The sequence below is a fragment of the Chiloscyllium plagiosum genome, unplaced genomic scaffold (assembly GCF_037043375.1).
Source record: "Chiloscyllium plagiosum isolate Xiang-an unplaced genomic scaffold, Cpla_swu_hap1 HiC_scaffold_1, whole genome shotgun sequence".
NCBI classification, from domain to species: Eukaryota; Metazoa; Chordata; class Chondrichthyes; order Orectolobiformes; family Hemiscylliidae; genus Chiloscyllium; species Chiloscyllium plagiosum.
The window spans coordinates 136,121,417-136,139,101 of record NW_028270139.1 but is presented as its reverse complement, the minus strand read 5'-3'; the positions used below and the strand labels follow the sequence as shown (position 1 = coordinate 136,139,101).

At 42.6% G+C, this 17,685-nt stretch overlaps 1 long non-coding RNA gene across 1 annotated transcript in view; it reads right to left on the bottom strand.

Moving 5' to 3' along the window:
- The window catches only part of LOC148152226 (uncharacterized), a 113,857-nt gene that overhangs the window by 22,440 nt on the left and 73,732 nt on the right, over window positions 1-17,685 (bottom strand). The window contains exon 2 of the long non-coding RNA XR_015759523.1: window positions 15,849-15,970. This is a non-coding gene — a long non-coding RNA (uncharacterized LOC148152226). The remainder of the gene's footprint in view (window positions 1-15,848; window positions 15,971-17,685) is intronic.

Genomic DNA, 17,685 nt, shown 5'->3' with positions numbered 1-17,685 from the left:
AAGAGGAAGATGACAAACTGGAATTCTCATTCTTATGCTTTTCCTTCTCTTCTACGACAGGGGGAAAGGTTAAAACACTAATTTGACCAAAATAAAGCACTGTCCATTTCTCTGGAGAAGTACAGAATTGCCTCATTCCCTGCTGGTGTGATGATGAAATAATTCTTCTGCACCTCACCCAGGAATTCATGTTGTAGACAAAAAGAAGAACAAAGACAATTTTGAAAACTATTCTGAAGACAGAGGAATTATGATTTCCCTACATTTAAAAGGCACTGGATGGGTATATGAACATGAAGGGTTTGGAGGGATGTCGGCCAGGAGCTGGCAGGTGGGACTAGATTGGGTTGGGATATCTGGTCGGCATGGACGAATTCAACCAAAGGGTCTGTTTCCGTGCTGTACATCTCTATGACTCTATGACTCTACGACTCCTCTTTTGGTAATGATTCCTTTTCCTGTAGGTCATGGTACAGCTTCCACAGTCTTATCAGCTTAAGGCTGCTCTCATTGAGATTATGACATCCCAAGCAGAAAGAAGAATTTCACCATTATCAACACTGGAATAAACTTAAACATTTGAGATAATTACACCCTCCTGGAACCTACATCAGCATTGGAATCTAGAGGAAACTGTTCTATTGTATTTTGCCATATTCTAACTTTAACATTAGCATCAGGAATTTCCTCCACTACAGCTACGTCAAAGATAGAGAGGATGTCTAGTTTAGGTCTTTCTTCAGATATTTGCCCTTTTATTTACATATTTCACTCATGTACTTTAATCTTACTGAATATATTTTTTCATTTGTAGTCTCCCTTACTGCAGCTTGTTGATGCTCTTCTGTATTTAGCGTTAATTTGTGAATCTCTCTCTGGTTGTGTGCTGTCGCTGGATGACTGCTATCTTCTGTGCAGTCAAGTTCCAAAGTCGAGCACCAGATCTCTCCAGAAGTCCTTTTGCTTCCTTTTCAACTGCTTGCTGCATAAACAGCTCCTCAGTGATGACCTGAAAATGCACCTAACTGACAAGAGAATATGTCTGATAAAGTATGTCTTTGATTTGTCCAGCTGAGTTAGGAAGCAGTAAGTTCTGTCTTCTGATGTATCTGTTCTATTTCAATTTTCAGTGAGAGTTCTGGAGCTCATACAGGAGCAGTGATACGTTGTAATTCTACATATTGCAGACCACAGGCTATTGTCAAGTCTCCAAACATGAAATGATATTGTTACCTATTTCTTCCTTCCTCAAGTCTTTACTCAGAGAGTAGTAGAGGTGTGGAATGCACTGCCTGCAACAATAGTAGACTTGCCAACTTTAAGGGCATTTAAATGGTCATTGGATAGGCATATGCATGAGAATGGACTGGTGTAGGTTAAACAGGTTTCAGATTGGTTCCACAGGTTAGCGCAATATTGAGGGCTGAAGGACCTGTACTGTGCTGCAACGTTCTATGTTCTAATTCTTGCCATTCTGTTTCAGTCATCTGTTCCTGCACTATTTTCCATAATTAAACCTGTGTATAGCTCTGTTGGCTTTCTGTTATTTATGTAATCCACTTCTCAAACATTTGCCAACCAGCTATGTTTCTGTACATATCCTTTCTTAGAAGCTTTTTTATCCTGCAGTGCTCTGGCCTTATTGTGGACATAACCTCAGCTTGCAAAGCAAGATTCTGGATCTCTTCCTGCAATTAATCTTCACCATTTGTGGTATTTTCATTCTCTTCTAGAATCACAGATTTTTACAGTATGGAAGGAGGCCATTTGACCCACTGTGTCTGTACCGGCTCCTGAAAGACATACCCAGCTGGTCCCACTCTCCAGCTCTGTCTTTGTAGCTCTCTAACTTCATCAGCTTTGAAACCTCCTGTGGAATACTCCTCCACCATTCTCCCAGGCAGTACATACCAAATCCTAATGACTCTCTGAGTAAAGAAGTTTTGTGTCATCTCATTCCTAGCTCTCTTGCTGAGCAGCTTGAAATTGTGACCCCTGACATGCCAACTAGGGGAAACAGAATATCCTTCTTTACCCTGTTAAAGTTGTTTGTAATTCTGAACACCTCAATAAGGTTGCCGTCTAATCCTTTCTGCCCCAAAGACAATGAGCCCAATTACTCTAATCTTTTCATATCTAAAATCCCTCATTCCTGGTATCATTCTAGTAAATCTCCTTTGAACTCACTCCGGGGCTCCAACATCCTTCCTTAAATAAGGCTCCCAGAACTGAACACAATACTCTAAATGCAGTCTGATCAATGATTTGTAGAGATGTAGCATCACGTCCTTGTTTTTATACCTTAATCCTCTATCAAGCCAAGGGATTCTATAAGTCTTTTTAACAACTGTTTCAACTTGCCTGGCCACCTTCAAAGAATCATGTACGTGAACCCCAAGATCCCTCTGTTCCTACCCTCCCCTCACAGTTGTGCCATTGAGCCAGGATTGTCTCTCCATGTTTCTTCTACCAAAATGCGTTACCTCACATTTCTCGGCATTGAAATCCATCTGCCAGGTGTCTGCCCATTTGTCCTTCTGAAGTCACTTCACATCATTCTCACAATTCACATTTCTCTCTTGCTTTGTATCATGTGCAAATTTAGAGATTCTACCTCAACACCCATTTCCAAATCATTTATACTAACCAGAAGAAAACAAGGCTCTCACAACGTGCCCTGCCTCCCCCACTTGGGAAACATCTTTTTCAAATCATCTCTAAGCTAAGAAATGTCCATCTATGCCTACTCTCTGTTTCATATCTTTTAGCCAACTATTTCCTGAAAGAATAAATCAAGATCTATCATGTCATGTTGATGCCAATCATCTTTATTCTTGATGAACCTCTCTTCTGCTTCACCTTGCATCTTCTCAATCTGAAATGAACAATATAGTGTATTCTCATATGGTCGTTGGAATATTTTTTCAATAAAATCTGATTCATGGCATACAGAGTCTCCTTGAATGTTTTTCATCAGTCAGAATATAGAATATTCAAATCCACACATGCTGAATTAACAACAATTAAATTAACTGGCACACTTCCATAGGCAACAAACCATCACCCTCAGTACGCCTTCTGTGGACTGGCATGGCACCAGCCAATGTTGATTAACTACATATGTACAGAGAGATAGAATATTTTAACCTGTTACTTCCCTGGCTACTGCATCTCAGATCTCAATCTCAAATTTAAGTTTAACAATTCATCAAATAGCATCAATTGTTGGTTGTTGAAGAGGGTTTCAAATTTCTATGACCCTTTGTCTGTGCGAGTGTTTTGTCATTTCCCTCCTGATTCTAATTCTCTGGTTTTAATGTCTATATTATTTATCCCTATTCTAGACTTGCCCAAATCATTCAGTTATTTACCTTATTATGTTTCCTTCAGCACAATAATGACTACATTTCCAAAGTATTTCCTTAACTGTAAATCACTTTGGAATGTCCCAAGGTGACAAAAAAATTCTAAAAATGCAAGTCATTCGTTATTGCTTTGCATCATAGTATATGTAAAATAGTTGCATGTTTATCTCTAACACAGTTACTGTAACTCAAGTCACAGGTTCTTATTAAATAAAACTGTTCAGTATTAAATTATCCAATTAATACAATGTTAATTATCGTACATCCCCTACACTTTACCTATACAGTTGCTCTTAAGGTAACGACTCCACATTCATTTGCAAGGAATTCATTATCTCAGTAATTCAAATTACTGCTTGCTGAGTTTTAAAACTGATCGCTACCCCCTTTTTCAGAATCTCTCTCCCTTCTTGTAGCTCATCTTACCCACTTTTACACCCCTTTTCCCCACCTTTTGCCTTCTGAACAACTTCCGTTCATTTTCAGCCTCTCTTCTCCCTTATCCATAACCAATCATCCTCACCTCTCACTCGCTGCTTCACTAGGTTCTCTTCAACTTGGCTTTGCCTCCCATCACTAAAACCCCACCTCCTCTCTGTCTTCCTCTGGCCTTGCTCTCCCCACCGCCTCACTCAAACCCAACATCACTCATCCCTGGTTGCATTCTCTAGCCGTTTCACCACTGCCACTACCTTCTCACTTCTCACTGTAGTTAGAAGAACAGCTCTTTACCAATTTTGTCTATTCCATGGGGGCAACTTTCCTTTAATGACTTTCCCAGGAACACTGCACTAGGATACTGTTACCTGGCTTCTTCTTATTCAACATTGCATCAAGAACATAGAACATAGAACAATACAGCGCAGAACAGGCCTTTCGGCCCTCAATGTTGCACCGACCTGTAAACTATTCTCAGCTCGTGCCCCTACCCTGTCCCAGCATCATCCATGTGCTTATCTAAGGATTGTTTAAATCTCCTTAATGTGGCTGAGTTGACTACATTAGCAGGTAGGGCATTCCATGCCCTTACCACTCTCTGCCTCAATTTGTAGTTATGCCTCCTCATACAAGCTGACATCATCATCCCAGGAAAAAAGACTTTCACTGTCTACCTTAACTAATCCTCCGATCATATTGCATGTCTCTTTCAAATCCCCTCTTACCCTTCTTCTTTCCAATGAGAATAGACCCAAGTCTCTCAGCCTTTCTACATAACACCTTCCCTCCAGACCAGGCAACATCCTGGTAAATCTCCCCTGCACTTTTTCCAATGCTTCCACATCCTTCCCGAAATATGGCAACTAGAACTGTACACAATATTCCAAGTGTGGCCGCGCTAGCATTTTGTATAAGTGCAGCATAGTATTGCGGCTCCAGAACTCGATCCCTCTATGAATGAAACCTAACACACCGTATGCCTTCTTAACAGCACTATGCACCTGGGTGGCAACTTTCAGGAATCTATGTACATGGACTCCAAGATCCCTCTGCACATCCACACTACCAAGAATCTTTCCATTGACTCAGTACTCTGCCTTCCTGTTATTCTTCCCAAAGAGTATGACCTCACATTTAGCTGCATTGAACTCCATTTACCATCCTTCAGCCCAATTCTACAGTTTATCCAAGTCGGAAATGTGTTGCTGGAGAAGCGCAGCAGGTCAGGCAGCATCTAGGGAACAGGAGAAAGATTCCTGAAGAAGGGCTAATGCCCGAAACGTCGATTCTCCTGTTCCCTAGATGCTGCCTGACCTGCTGCGCTTCTCCAGCAACACATTTCCATCTCTGATCTCCAGCATCTGCAGACCTCATTTTCTCTTCAGTTTATCCAAGTCCCCCTGCAAACTGTAACATTCTTCCAAACTGTCCACTGCTCCACCGACTTTAGTGCCATCTTCAAATTTACTAATCCATCCACCTAAGCCTGCGTCTAAGTCATTTATAAAAATGACAAAGAGCAGTGGTCCCAAAACAGATCCTTGTGGCACACCACTAGTAACCAGGCTCCAGGCTGAATATTTTCCATCAACTACCACTCGCTACCTTCTTTCAGAAAGCCAGTTTCTAATCCAAACTGCTAAATCACCCTCAATTCCATGTCTCTGCATTTTTTCCAACAGCCTACCATGTGGAACCTTATCAAAGACTTTACTGAAGTCCATGTATACCACGTCAACTGCCCTACCCTCATCCACATGCTTAGTCACCTTCTCAAAAACCTCAATGAGGTTTGTGAGATATGACCTGCCCTTGACGAAACCATGTTGACTATCTGAAACCAAATTGTTGCTTCCTAGATGATTATAAATCTTATCTCTTATAATCCTTTCCAAAACATTTCCTGCAACAGAAGTAAGGCTCACTGGTCTATAATTACCTGGGTCATCTCTACTGCCCTTCTTGAACCAGGGCACAACAGTTGCAATCCTCCAGTCCTCTGGTACTAAACCTGTAGACAATGACGACTCAAATATCAAAGCCAAAGGCTCTGCTATATCCTCCCTAGCTTCCCAGAGAATCCTTAGATAAATCCCATCCCATCTAGAATTGATAACACCTGTTCGTAACTAACCTCGATTCTTTCTACTCCAATATCTTGTACCTCATTCTTCTCCTCTACAAAATTCTCCTTTTCCTGAGTGAAAACAGATGAGAAATATTTGTTTAGCACCTCTCCGATCTCCACAGGGTCCATAGTCAACTTCCCACTTCTATCTTTAACTGGCCCTATTCCTACCCTAATCATCCTTTTATTCCTCATATAACCATTTGCTATTTTAAAGAGATCTGAAGGTCTGTCTCTGTCGTTATCCAATTCCCTCCCCCGCCAACTGGATCTCTTAGTCCAAGTCATTTTGCTGTTGGAAAAACACGAGTTGTCCCTTGGCTAAGAAGGAAAAGGATCAAAGGAAAATGGAGCAGGATTCTCTGCTGCCTGCTCTATTATCGTGTCAGTGCACGAGATGATTCTCTGGATGAATTCAATCAATTTTTTGGATAATTGCTATCAGTGATTAATCTTCATTTTCATCTTTGGAAGTTATATTATGCCAAGTTAGAAACCAGCACCAAAACAGAATATTGAGCCTCACATGGCCTATCTCAGTGTATGTGCTCCACACAGATCTCCCACTCATCCTCATTGAACTTTGTTTCGATATTCGCTTATCGTTTTTTCCTTCAGGCACTTATTTGACTTATCCTTAAATGCACTTATAACTAAGTAGAAGTAACTAAGCTACACGTGCATGAATCTTAATGCAACCATTAAAGTGTTCTTGGAATGTCAGTGGCAAGTAGGATTGCAACTTTTCCAAAACAAATGGTACAGGTGGAAAGAACTGTGTGGATCTGTCTTCCAAACATGGGAGCTGCAGGTGAGGATAACTCATTATCTAGAGGAGTAGCACATAGATTTAACACAGCCATCCAAAAAGCTTGGCAAGTCACTTTACATTTGGCAATCATGGATTTTAAAGTATGAAATCACTATTCAACTGAGGGGATTGAGAAGAGGTAACCAATTCTTGTACATAGCTTGGAAGTGTGCACTGGTGCACTGCAGATCATTGCTGACATAATTGAGGTTAAGCTGAATATCGTAAGTAAAGGGTTTCATAGCCAGAATATTTAATCTGTCAGACAAAAGGGAATTTGAAGGAATATTCAGTCACAAGAATTATGTCCTAGGGCATGTAAAAGGTCAGTCACCAGCTTCTGGCACAGTTCAGAAAGGACCTTCTGTGGAATGAGAGGTTCGCGCAGTTGTTGAGGTTAGTGGAATGAATCATAATGATAACTTGATTAGCTGATTGATGTTCTTATTGCTCCAGGCCAATATATGGATTCACATGCTGATTTCATGGCTGTTGCTATAACCATTTAACTGATATGTGTATGCTCTAGCAGACATTGACATGGAGCTCACATAAAGATGATATTCTTGGAGTGTTCTATTTATTGTCTGAATTACCAGAAGAATGTATTAGTTCAGCGATCAGTATTGACACACTGACGTGGCATTGATTTCTGGTTCTTGATGTCACTGCAACACACAGATCTCAGAGGCTTGCACATTGAGAAAATTAGAGGGACACTAGTCAGGAGGTGAGTTACTTGCTGCTGACCTGCTCTTATTGTCAAATTATTCATATGGCTAGTCCAGTTAAGTTTCTGGTCTATGGTGAGCCCCACGATGTTGATAGAAAGAGTCTGAGTAACAATAATGCCATTGAAAGTCAACAGGCGATGTTTAGATTCTCTCCTTTTGAAGTTGGGCATTACCTGTGACTTGCATAGCAAGAACATTACTTTTTGTTTTTCAAGGCACCAGCTTAACCAGGCTTTCTTGAGCTTTCAGAAAAGTGAGTTTATTAGTTAACTAAATGTGAAAAAGAAGAGAATGCAACACCCATACATTTAATCATGAGGCATAATATTTCAGTCCAAAGAAGGTAAACAATACACACATCAGTCTCTCTCTGGGTTGCTTGAGTGGAATGTTAATAGTTCCATCACTTTTGCAGGTTTGTCTTAAGCATTTTTTTTAAAACATATGTTGGAATTTTAAAAATGTCCATGGTACTTTGAGTTTCTCATCTGCCATCATGCCATTAAAAAGCAACAAGGAAAACTTTAGCTGGAGTTGTCCCTCGGTTTACAAAAAGGAAGGGGATGGCACAGAATAGAAAAGGAGAGAAGCATGTAATGAAAGTGATCTAGAAATCATGGATAACTTTAGTCTGCATATTGACTGAGCAAACCACATTCATATTGTAACAGATGAATTCCAGATGCGTGTATAAGATGGCATTTTGGACCTAAATGTTGAGGAACCAACTGAGGAGCAGGCTATTCCAGATTTGGTATTGTGCAACAAGAAAGAATTTATTAATAGTCTTGTTTTCTGGGGTACTTGAGGAAAGACTGATCATGACATTACTGAATTCTTATCGGGATGGAATATGAAATAGTGCAATCCAAAACTAGCATCCAAATTCTAAACAAAGGAATTCACATAGAGATGAGTTAGCCAAGAGAAATGGATAGCTTCATTAAAAGAAGAAAGCGAGGACTGCAGATGCTGGAGATCAGAGCTTAAAAATGTGGTGCTGGAAAAGCGCAGCAGGTCAGGCAGCATCCAAGGAGAAGGAGAATCGACGTTTCGGGCATAAGCCCTTCTTCCTGAAACGTCCCGAAACGTTTATGCCCGAATCGACGTTTCGGGCATAAGCCCTTCTTCCTGAAACATCCCGAAACGTCGATTCTCCTTCTCCTTGGATGCTGCCTGACCTGCTGCGCTTTTCCAGCAACACATTTTTAAGCTTCATTAAAAGGTATGACATTTGAGAGACAACCTCTGTGTTGCAAACTTTAATGCAATGCTTTCTGGTGACAAAAAAACTCAACAGGAGAAGTGGCCCAAACCACAGCTAATCAAAGAAATTACGGATAATGCTAGATCGAAAGAGAAGTCATATAAAGTTGCTGGGAAACATAGCGAGCTTGTGGTTTGGGAACAGGTTATACTTCAACAAGGGAGGATGAAGAAAATTGTTAAAAGGGCAAAACTAAAGCAGGAGGGTAAACCTAAAAAATAAAGCATGAGTAAACTTGCAGGAAAGACAAAAGCAAACTGTAAAAGCTTCTATAATTAGGTATAAAGAGAAAGGTTAGCAAAGACAAATGTAGGCCCATCCCAGTCTGAAACAGCATGATTGGTAAAGGAGAGAAAAGAAATGGAACAGCGATTGAACAGGTACTTTAGTTCGTCTTCACAGAAAAAATATAGAAATAACTTCCTAGAAATTCTAGAAAACCAAAAGATCAATGAGAAGGAGGAATTGAAGGAAATTGGCATCAGTTTAAAAAGAAGTGCAGGAGAAACAAATCAGACTGAAAGCTGATACTTCCTCAGCGTTGATAAGCGACATCCCAGAGGTGAAAGAAGGGGGCCTTAAAAACAATGGATACATGGTGATCATCTTCCAAAATCCTATCGATCCTGAAACAGACTGCAGAGTGGAAAATGCAACCCCACTATTTAAAACACTACTTAGGGAGAAAACAGGGAATTACAATATAGATCATCTAACATCAGTAGTAAGGAAGATGCTAGTCTATTATAATAGATGCAATAACAGGACGCTTTGAAAATTTCAACAGGGTTGACATGGGTTTTGTGAAAGGGAAATCATGTTCGAGAAAACCCACTTGTCTTCAGGATGCAACAAGTAGAAAAGAAGTATGAAAACAGTGGGTTTTTGTATTGAATTTTCATTTTTGATAAAGGTCTAGATGAAAGGCTGGCTGCAGAATTAAAATGCATGGGTTTTGGGGCAATACATTGGCATAGTTTAAGAACTAGTTATTAGACTGGAGAGTAGGAAGGAAGAAACAAAAACTGCTGGAAAATCTCAGCAGGTCTGGCAGCATCAGTGGAGAGAAAGCACAGTTAACATTTTGGGTCCTGAGACCCTTCTTCAGAACTGATGGCAGCTACAAAATCTTTGTGGTTTATGCAGAGACAGAGTGGGGGGAGGGGGTAAGGAGTAAATGATAGGTGGAGAAAGAGCCCAAAGTGAGAGAAGAACTGTTGAACAGACAAAGGAGTGGAAACAGTCAGCCTAGGAGAATGAAAGCTGCTAATGGAAAGCATTAGTGGCTAACAATGGGTCATGCATAACAGCAGGTCATGTGATAACAAGGCCGAGAGTGTGGGGATGGGGTCAGGGTATGGGAGAAGGTGCCTCAAGCCCTAAAATTGTTGAACTTGATATTGTGTCCAAAAGACTGTGGAGATCCTAAGCGGAAAATAGGATGCTATTCTTCCAAGTTATGCTGAGTTTCTCCGGAGCACTGCAGCAAGCCTAAGACTGAGATATTGACCAGGGATCAAGATAGTGTGTTGAAGTAGCAGGCAACTGAAAGTTCAGCATCTTTTTTGCAGGCAGAACATAGATGGTCTGCAAAGCAGTCACCCAGTCTACGCTTCGTTTCCCCAGTGTAAGGTAGACCACATTGTGAGCAGTGAATGCAGTAGACTAGATTGAGTAAAGTGCAGGTAAAGTGCTGCTTCACCTGGAAGGTGTGTTTGAGCCCCATGATACTGAGGAGGTAGGAGGTAAATGGGCAGGTGTTACATCTTCTGCAGTTGCAGGGCAAGGTGCCATGGGGATGTGGGAGTGAAGGAAGAGTGGACCAGGATGTCCTGGAGGGAGTGGTTCTTGTAGAAGGTTGACAAGCGAGGGGAGGGGAATATGTGTCTAGTGGTAGCATCCTGCTGGAGGTGGCGGAAATGGCCTCTGGATATGGATGCTGGTGCAATGGTAGGTGAGGACAAAGGAGACTCTATCATTGCTATTGTCTGGCAGACTGACCTCTACATTGCAGAGGCTGGGCACCGGCTCTCAGATACCTCCTCTGGTCCACATCTCCAGCATGGAACATCAGGCTACTGTGTCCACAATGGTCACTCAGCTCATTTCATCTGGTGATTTCCCCATCCCTCTGCTGCCTCCAAGTGCATGGTCTCCCAGCCCTGGACAGCTCAGTTTTACATCCTTCCCAGAATCCACAAACTGAACTGCACGGGCAGTGCCATTGTTTCCGCCTGCTCCTGCCTCACAGAACTCATCTCTTCCTACCCAGACTTGCTTTTTCTCCCTTTGTCCAGTCTCTTCCAACTTACATCCACGATTCCTCTCACACTGTACGTCAATTTCAGGATTTTCCAGTTTGTGGGCCCCAGCTGCCTCCTCTTTACCATGGATGTGCAATCCCTTTCCACATCCACCCCCACCGGGATGGTCTCAGTTTGCTCTGCTTCTTCCTGGAGCAAAGGCCTGAATCCTCCCCATCCACCACCACCCTCCTCCGCCTGGCCAGGCTCCTTCTCATCCTCAACAACTCCTCTCACTTTCTCAGGTCAGAGGGGAGACCATGAGTACCCTAATGGGCCCCAGTTATGCCTGTCTCATTGTGGGGTACATGGAACATTCCTTGTTTCAGTCCTATAGTGCCTCCCACCCACAACTCTTTCCAATTTCCAGCAGCTGATTTCCAACATCCGCAGTTCTTTCAGGCTTTATTTTTTAAGTTAGAATGAAATTGGTGTGCCTTGTGGTTTTATAAATGTTGATGTGGATGCAATATATCACAGAGAGTTGTGCTCTTATTGAGAAAGATGTATGAAGTTTATTTACAAACCTAAATATTTACATTTGTCTAAGATCACAGTCATTGGCTGGGATTTCTGTGTACAGATGCTACTGTACATTACACACATGAAGCTGACTGGCTGCCGAATCACTGAGTTCATGACAGAGAGTGTGACTGGAGGTGAGCTAGGTACCTTTAAAATGAATGTTACATGTCATGGTATCATGTAACTATCTTTAAGGTGGAAGCCAGTCTAGTCTGTAACCTATGCCATAATACAATGTCCACTGTTTCTTTTGAGAGCAGCTTTGTCTATTTTTTACATTAAATGTTTTTTCAAAAAGTATGTGAAAGAGCACTCTCATTTTGAAGTAATGTCTCAGTTACTTGGTAGGCAAAAGTGAGGACTGCAGATGCTGGAAACCAGAGTTTAGATCACAGTGGTGCTGGAAAAGCAAAGCAGGTCAGACAGCATCCAAGGAGCAGGAAAATCAACGTTTCGGGCAAAATCCCTTCATCAGGAAAGATGAAGGGCTTTTGCCCGAAACGTCAATTTTCCTGCTCCTCGGATGCTGCCTGACCTGCTGTGCTTTTCCTGCACCACTGTGATCTAACTCTCAGTTACTTGGTGTTTTATTTCAGTATGGAGAAGCTTGGAGGTTTCATCTGAAGGCTCACTGATTATGTTATCTAGTAGGGTGATGAAATGTCTAAAATTGAATCTTCCAGCTCAGCGAGCAAACCTACATCCAGAACCTCAATCTGAGCTACAAACCTTCTCAAACCTTACAAAGCTTGGAGGATATTGATTGATGCTCCAGTTTTGAATGCCTACCCTTCTATGTTTCCATGCCAACTCAGAGGGTGTCCTGGTCAAATTTGCAATAGTGATTGATTCCCCCCATTAGAGGAAATTTGGGATCCAGAAACTATCCCACATCTTGTTTCTAGACACAAAGTGAAAGTTCAGTTTCAGAGCCTGCCCTTGACTTACTGTGCCAAGACCCCCAGCAAAGACTGAACTGAAGATGGCTGATAACCCATGACCAGCATCCCAGCTTTATGTTCACACTAACCTGCACGACAAGACAATAGTCCTGCCAGTCTGCTATCTCTGTCAGAAGGACAAAGACACAAAAAGGTAAGGCAATCCAATACAAGGCAGGGATGCTATGAGAATGCAGTTAAGATCAGAGTGAATGAGCTTTAAGATAGTGAAGATACAGCCTTGTCCAGTTCATACACTGGCTGTGTGTTTCTGAGTACATAACAGCCAATACATTTTGAGATGAAGCACTGAAGTGCGGAATGGTAATGTAAGTGGATCTGAGATATGCCATGAGGGTTCTTAGACCCAGGCATCTCTCAGATAACAATGTCCATGGATGTAGGATGTATGTGGCGGATGCCCATAAAGCAGGCCAGAGATGTGGGTGTCTGACGTCCAACGTGGATGCTCTTTGAAGTGAGCAGTAGGCTGAAGTCACCAGGTTCCTGCTCTGATTCCTACATTGAGCATTCTTGACATCTCGTTTCCTCACAGCAGGGAAAGCTACATATTCATGAAGCCGAGATGGCCAGTTAATAAGGTCACTAACACGCAATAATCTCCCTCTATAGGCAACTTACTGCTCTCTAGCAAGAATCGCAGCTTGATGGCCAGAACTTAGCTGAAAAATGCAGCGAGTCACTTCCAATGTCGAGACTAACCTTACTGGACTTCTCATATGACATTATCATACTTCAGTCCATTTCTCACATTGTTCACGTCCCTGTAAAATTCTACCCAAGGTTGCTGCAAAGAGGTAGGAGAAAATGAGGACTGCAGCTGCTGAAGATCAGAGTCAAAAACTGTGGTGCTGGGAAAGCACAGCAGGTCAGGCAGCATCCAAGAAGCAGGAGAGTTGACATTTCGAGCATAGGCTGTTCATCAGGAATGCTGCAAAAGGTACAGACAACAGAAGGAACTTGCTTCCAGCAGATTCCCAAACTCAAGCGTTCCTGTGTCCCAGCTCCTCAAGACCCTGCAGATTAAGAATCGGTCTCTTCAGTCGCCAACAATCATGCCAACTAGCTGTTTAGAGATTACTGTTTAGATTACCTACAGTGCAGAAACAGCCTCTTCAGCCCAACAAGTCCATACCAACCCTCTGAAGAGTAACCCACCCAGACCCATTCACCTACTCCCTGCTAATGCACCTATCACTATGGGCAATTTAGCATGGCCAATTTACCTAACCCGCACATCTTTGGACTGTGGGAGGAAACCGGAGCACCCAGAGGAAACCCAGGGAGAATGTGCAAACTCCACGCAGACAGTCGCCTGAGGCTGGAATCGAACCTAGGTCCCCAGTGCTGAGAGGCAGCAGTGCTAACCACTGAGCCACTGTGCCACCCCCTATTACAGTGCTGCTCTTTCTGTGAACTTCACCTTCAAAAATCCTGTTATCATCACCTCGTTCAGATTCACTGTGCCATTGGTGAGACAAAGTGCTGTTCAGGTGTGAGCTACTTTTTGAGGTTTGCTGTTGATTTGCAGACAACCACTGGCCAAGTGCAAATATTGCTGGGTTGGAGTTTGCACTGCCAGCTCTTAACCTCAGAGTTGGCCTGAGTTGCCAACAGGAATACTCACATTGGGCACCGGAAAATTGCCAGCTGATCTCTGCGTGTTGAGAGTATGTGCCAGGCTGGTAATCTGATTCTGCTTACTGCAGGGAATGAGTCATAACCGCCCTGAGAGTAAAACCTGGAAGACAGTGTTCACTTTGAGTCACCTTCGTCTGAGCTGAATGTTGATCTGTTTAGAAGAGCAGCATGTGCCAGAAGACTTTAGGTTGGCTAACGTGGTGCCACTGTTTAAGAAGGGTGGTAAGGACAAGCCAGGGAACTATAGACCTCCATGGTGGGCAAGTTGTTGGAGGGAATCCTGAGGGACAGGATGTACATGTATTTGGAAAGGCAAGGACTGATTAGGGATAGTCAACATGGCTTTGTGCATGAGAAATCATGTCTCACAAACTTGATTGAGTTTTTTGAAGAAGTAACAAAGAGGATTGATGAGGGCAGAGCAGTAGATGTGATCTATATGGACTTCAGTAAGGCGTTCGACAAGGTTCCCCATGGGAGACTGGTTAGCAAAGTTAGATCTCACAGAATACAGGGAGAACTAGCCATTTGGATACAGAACTGGCTCAGAGGTAGAAGACAGAGGGTAGTGGTGGAGGGTTGTTTTTCAGACTGGAGGCCTGTGACCAGTGGAGTGCCACAAGGATCGGTGTTGGGTCCTCTGCTTTTCATCATTTATATGAATGATTTGGATGTGAACATAAGAGGTACAGTAGTAAGTTTGCAGATGACACCAAAATTGGAGGTGTAGTGGACAGCGAAGAGGGTTACCTCAGATTACAACAGGATCTGAACCAGATGGGCCAATGGGCTGAGAAGTGCAGATGGATAAATTCAGATAAATGCGAGGTGCTGCATTTTGGGAAAGCAAATCTTAGCAGGACTTATACACTTAATGGTAAGGTCCTGAGGAGTGTTGCTGAACAAAGAGACCTTGGAGTGCAGGTTCATAGCTCCTTGAAAGTGGAGTCGTAGGTAGATAGGATAGAGAAGAAGGCGCTTGGTATGCTTTCCTTTATTGGTCAGAGTATTGAGTACAGGAGTTGGGAGGTCATGTTGCGGCTGTACAGGACATTGGTTAAACCACTGATGGAATACTGCGTGCAGTTCTGGTCTCCTTCCTATCGGAAAGATGTTGTGAAACTTTAAAGGGTTCAGAAAAGATTGACAAGTATGTTGCCAGGATTGGAGGAATTGAGCTATAGGGAGAGACTGAACAGGCTGGGGCTGTTTTCCCTGGAGCGTCAGAGGCTGAGACCTTATAGAGATTAACAAAATCTGAGGAGCATGGATAGGATAAACAGACAATGTCCTTTCCCTGGGTGGGGGAGTCCAGAACTAGAGGGCATAACTTTAGAGTGAAAGGGGAAAGATAAACAAGAGACCTAAGAGGCAACTTTTTCACGCAGAGGGTGGTACGTGTATGGAATGAGCTGCCAGAGGAAATGGTGGAAGCTAGTACAAATGCAACATTTAAAATGCATTTGGATGGGTATATGAATAGGAAGGGTTTGGAGGGATATGGCCCGGGTCCTGACAGGTGGGACTAGATTGGGTTGGAATATCTGGTCGGCATGGACGGGTTGGACCGAAGGGTCTGTTTCCATGCTGTACATCTCTATGTCTCTATGACTCTATGAAAGGAGTGAAGTTCAAGCTGCCAAACTAATCACTGAAACATCAAAATATACTTACAGCTTGCGTACAGACATGTGGATGAGAATATAATGACTGCCCTGCTTCCGCAAAGTTTGGAGTCTTGGAACTGCAAGTTGCATTTCAAAGAGGGATTTGAGAGTTAGCAATCCAAGCAAGGGCTGCAGAAGGGAAAAAAAACAACCCGTCAGATACTTAATGGACATAATATTTAATGGAAATGAACTTCTGATGTCTTGAGAGATTGGACAGCAGTGTCCATGTAGTCTCTGGAAAGACCTGGAAACTGTTTGCAATACATGAAATGCCCACATACCACCCCTAAGCTCAGGATCCTTCCAACTACATAAAATAATGGTCATTAATTAAAGTCAAATTGTTTGGGGAAGCCAATCTGTAGGAGATAGGTTCTGCAAATGCCCGACATGATGTGGTTATCAGGTGTTGCTATGGTCTATGGTTTCCAGTATGGCCTCATAGTACCAAGCTGCTGCAGCCATTGACTGTCATGGTGGATATCATGACAGTGACATCTCCCTCTCCCTCTGCCATCAGCCTGTATCTCCCAGCTCCAACAATGAATCTTCATACTTACAATCAATCTTGAAGGGAATCTATGGGCATTCTGCTATTTCCTAGGAGAAACTGAGGACTGCAGTTGCTGTAAATCAGAGTTGAGAGTGTAGTGCTTGAAAAACACGGCAGGTCTGGCAGCATCCAAGGAGCAGGAGAGTCAACATTTCGGGCAAAAAAAGCCCTTCATCAGGAATGAGACTCTGAGCCAAGGGGGTGGTTATCTCACCACTCCCTCAGCTCCCAGTCTCATTCAGGTCGAAGGGCTTTTGCCCAAAATGTTGATTTTCCTGCTCCTCGGATGCTGCCTGACCTGCTGTGCTTTTCCAGCACCACACTCTCGATCCTGCTATTTCCACCTACCTCACCATTCAGAAAAGGGGTATTGCTGAAAATAAGAGACATTTTGTCGAACCTGACACTCATCAGGTCAATTCACAAGAAATATCAAATTGTATAAAAGAAGATTGTTGATTGATTGGAAAGTTTGCTTCAATTGATAGCAGCATTGACATAGAGAATGCACCAGTCAGTGATGACTGACAATTAACGGCAAAGCTTTGTTTGTATTTTACACAAGGCAGATTACTCTGATTGATCATGGTATTGTCTAGAGAAGTGAACCAGAGTATGGCTGTTACCTATTGTATTAAATTGAACCTGATGTAATGTGCGCATGTGTTCTTTCTGATGTCAAATAACAGGACCCCGTGCACTTATAAATGTAGCTACCAGTACACACATCTGTATCACACTACAAACCCGATTGAAAATTCCTAAATCAGCATAATTCTTTGCACATTCAGGATTGTGTTGCAAATGCATTCTAATTGAGGAATCACACCTAATGTTAGACATTGTGTTGTGAGTTCTGTGCATGTTTTTGGTATAGTTGGTACTTAATTTAATGAAAATAGCTGTTTGCTACAATCCATCAGTCTTTGGGAAGTATAGCCTACATGCCCAGCATCACACTGGCACTGAAACACTTACACCACGTTTTTACACAGGAGCAACAATACAGTACTTACCACTAACAGAATGCTGCAATCAAGCCAAACAGACATGCAGCCCATCCCACAAATTAAGATTGTGGTACAAACTTGGAGATGCTGAAGAGGACATAGTCAGCAGTTTAGAATGACTTTAATTTATTAAGTTAAAAATCACACAACACCAGGTTATAGTCCAACAGGTTTAATTGGAAGCACACTAGCTTTCGGAGTGATGCTCCTTCATCAGGCGATTGTGGAGGGCTCGATCGTAATTTATTAGTGAGAGATTGGTACGAGTGTTTTGGAGG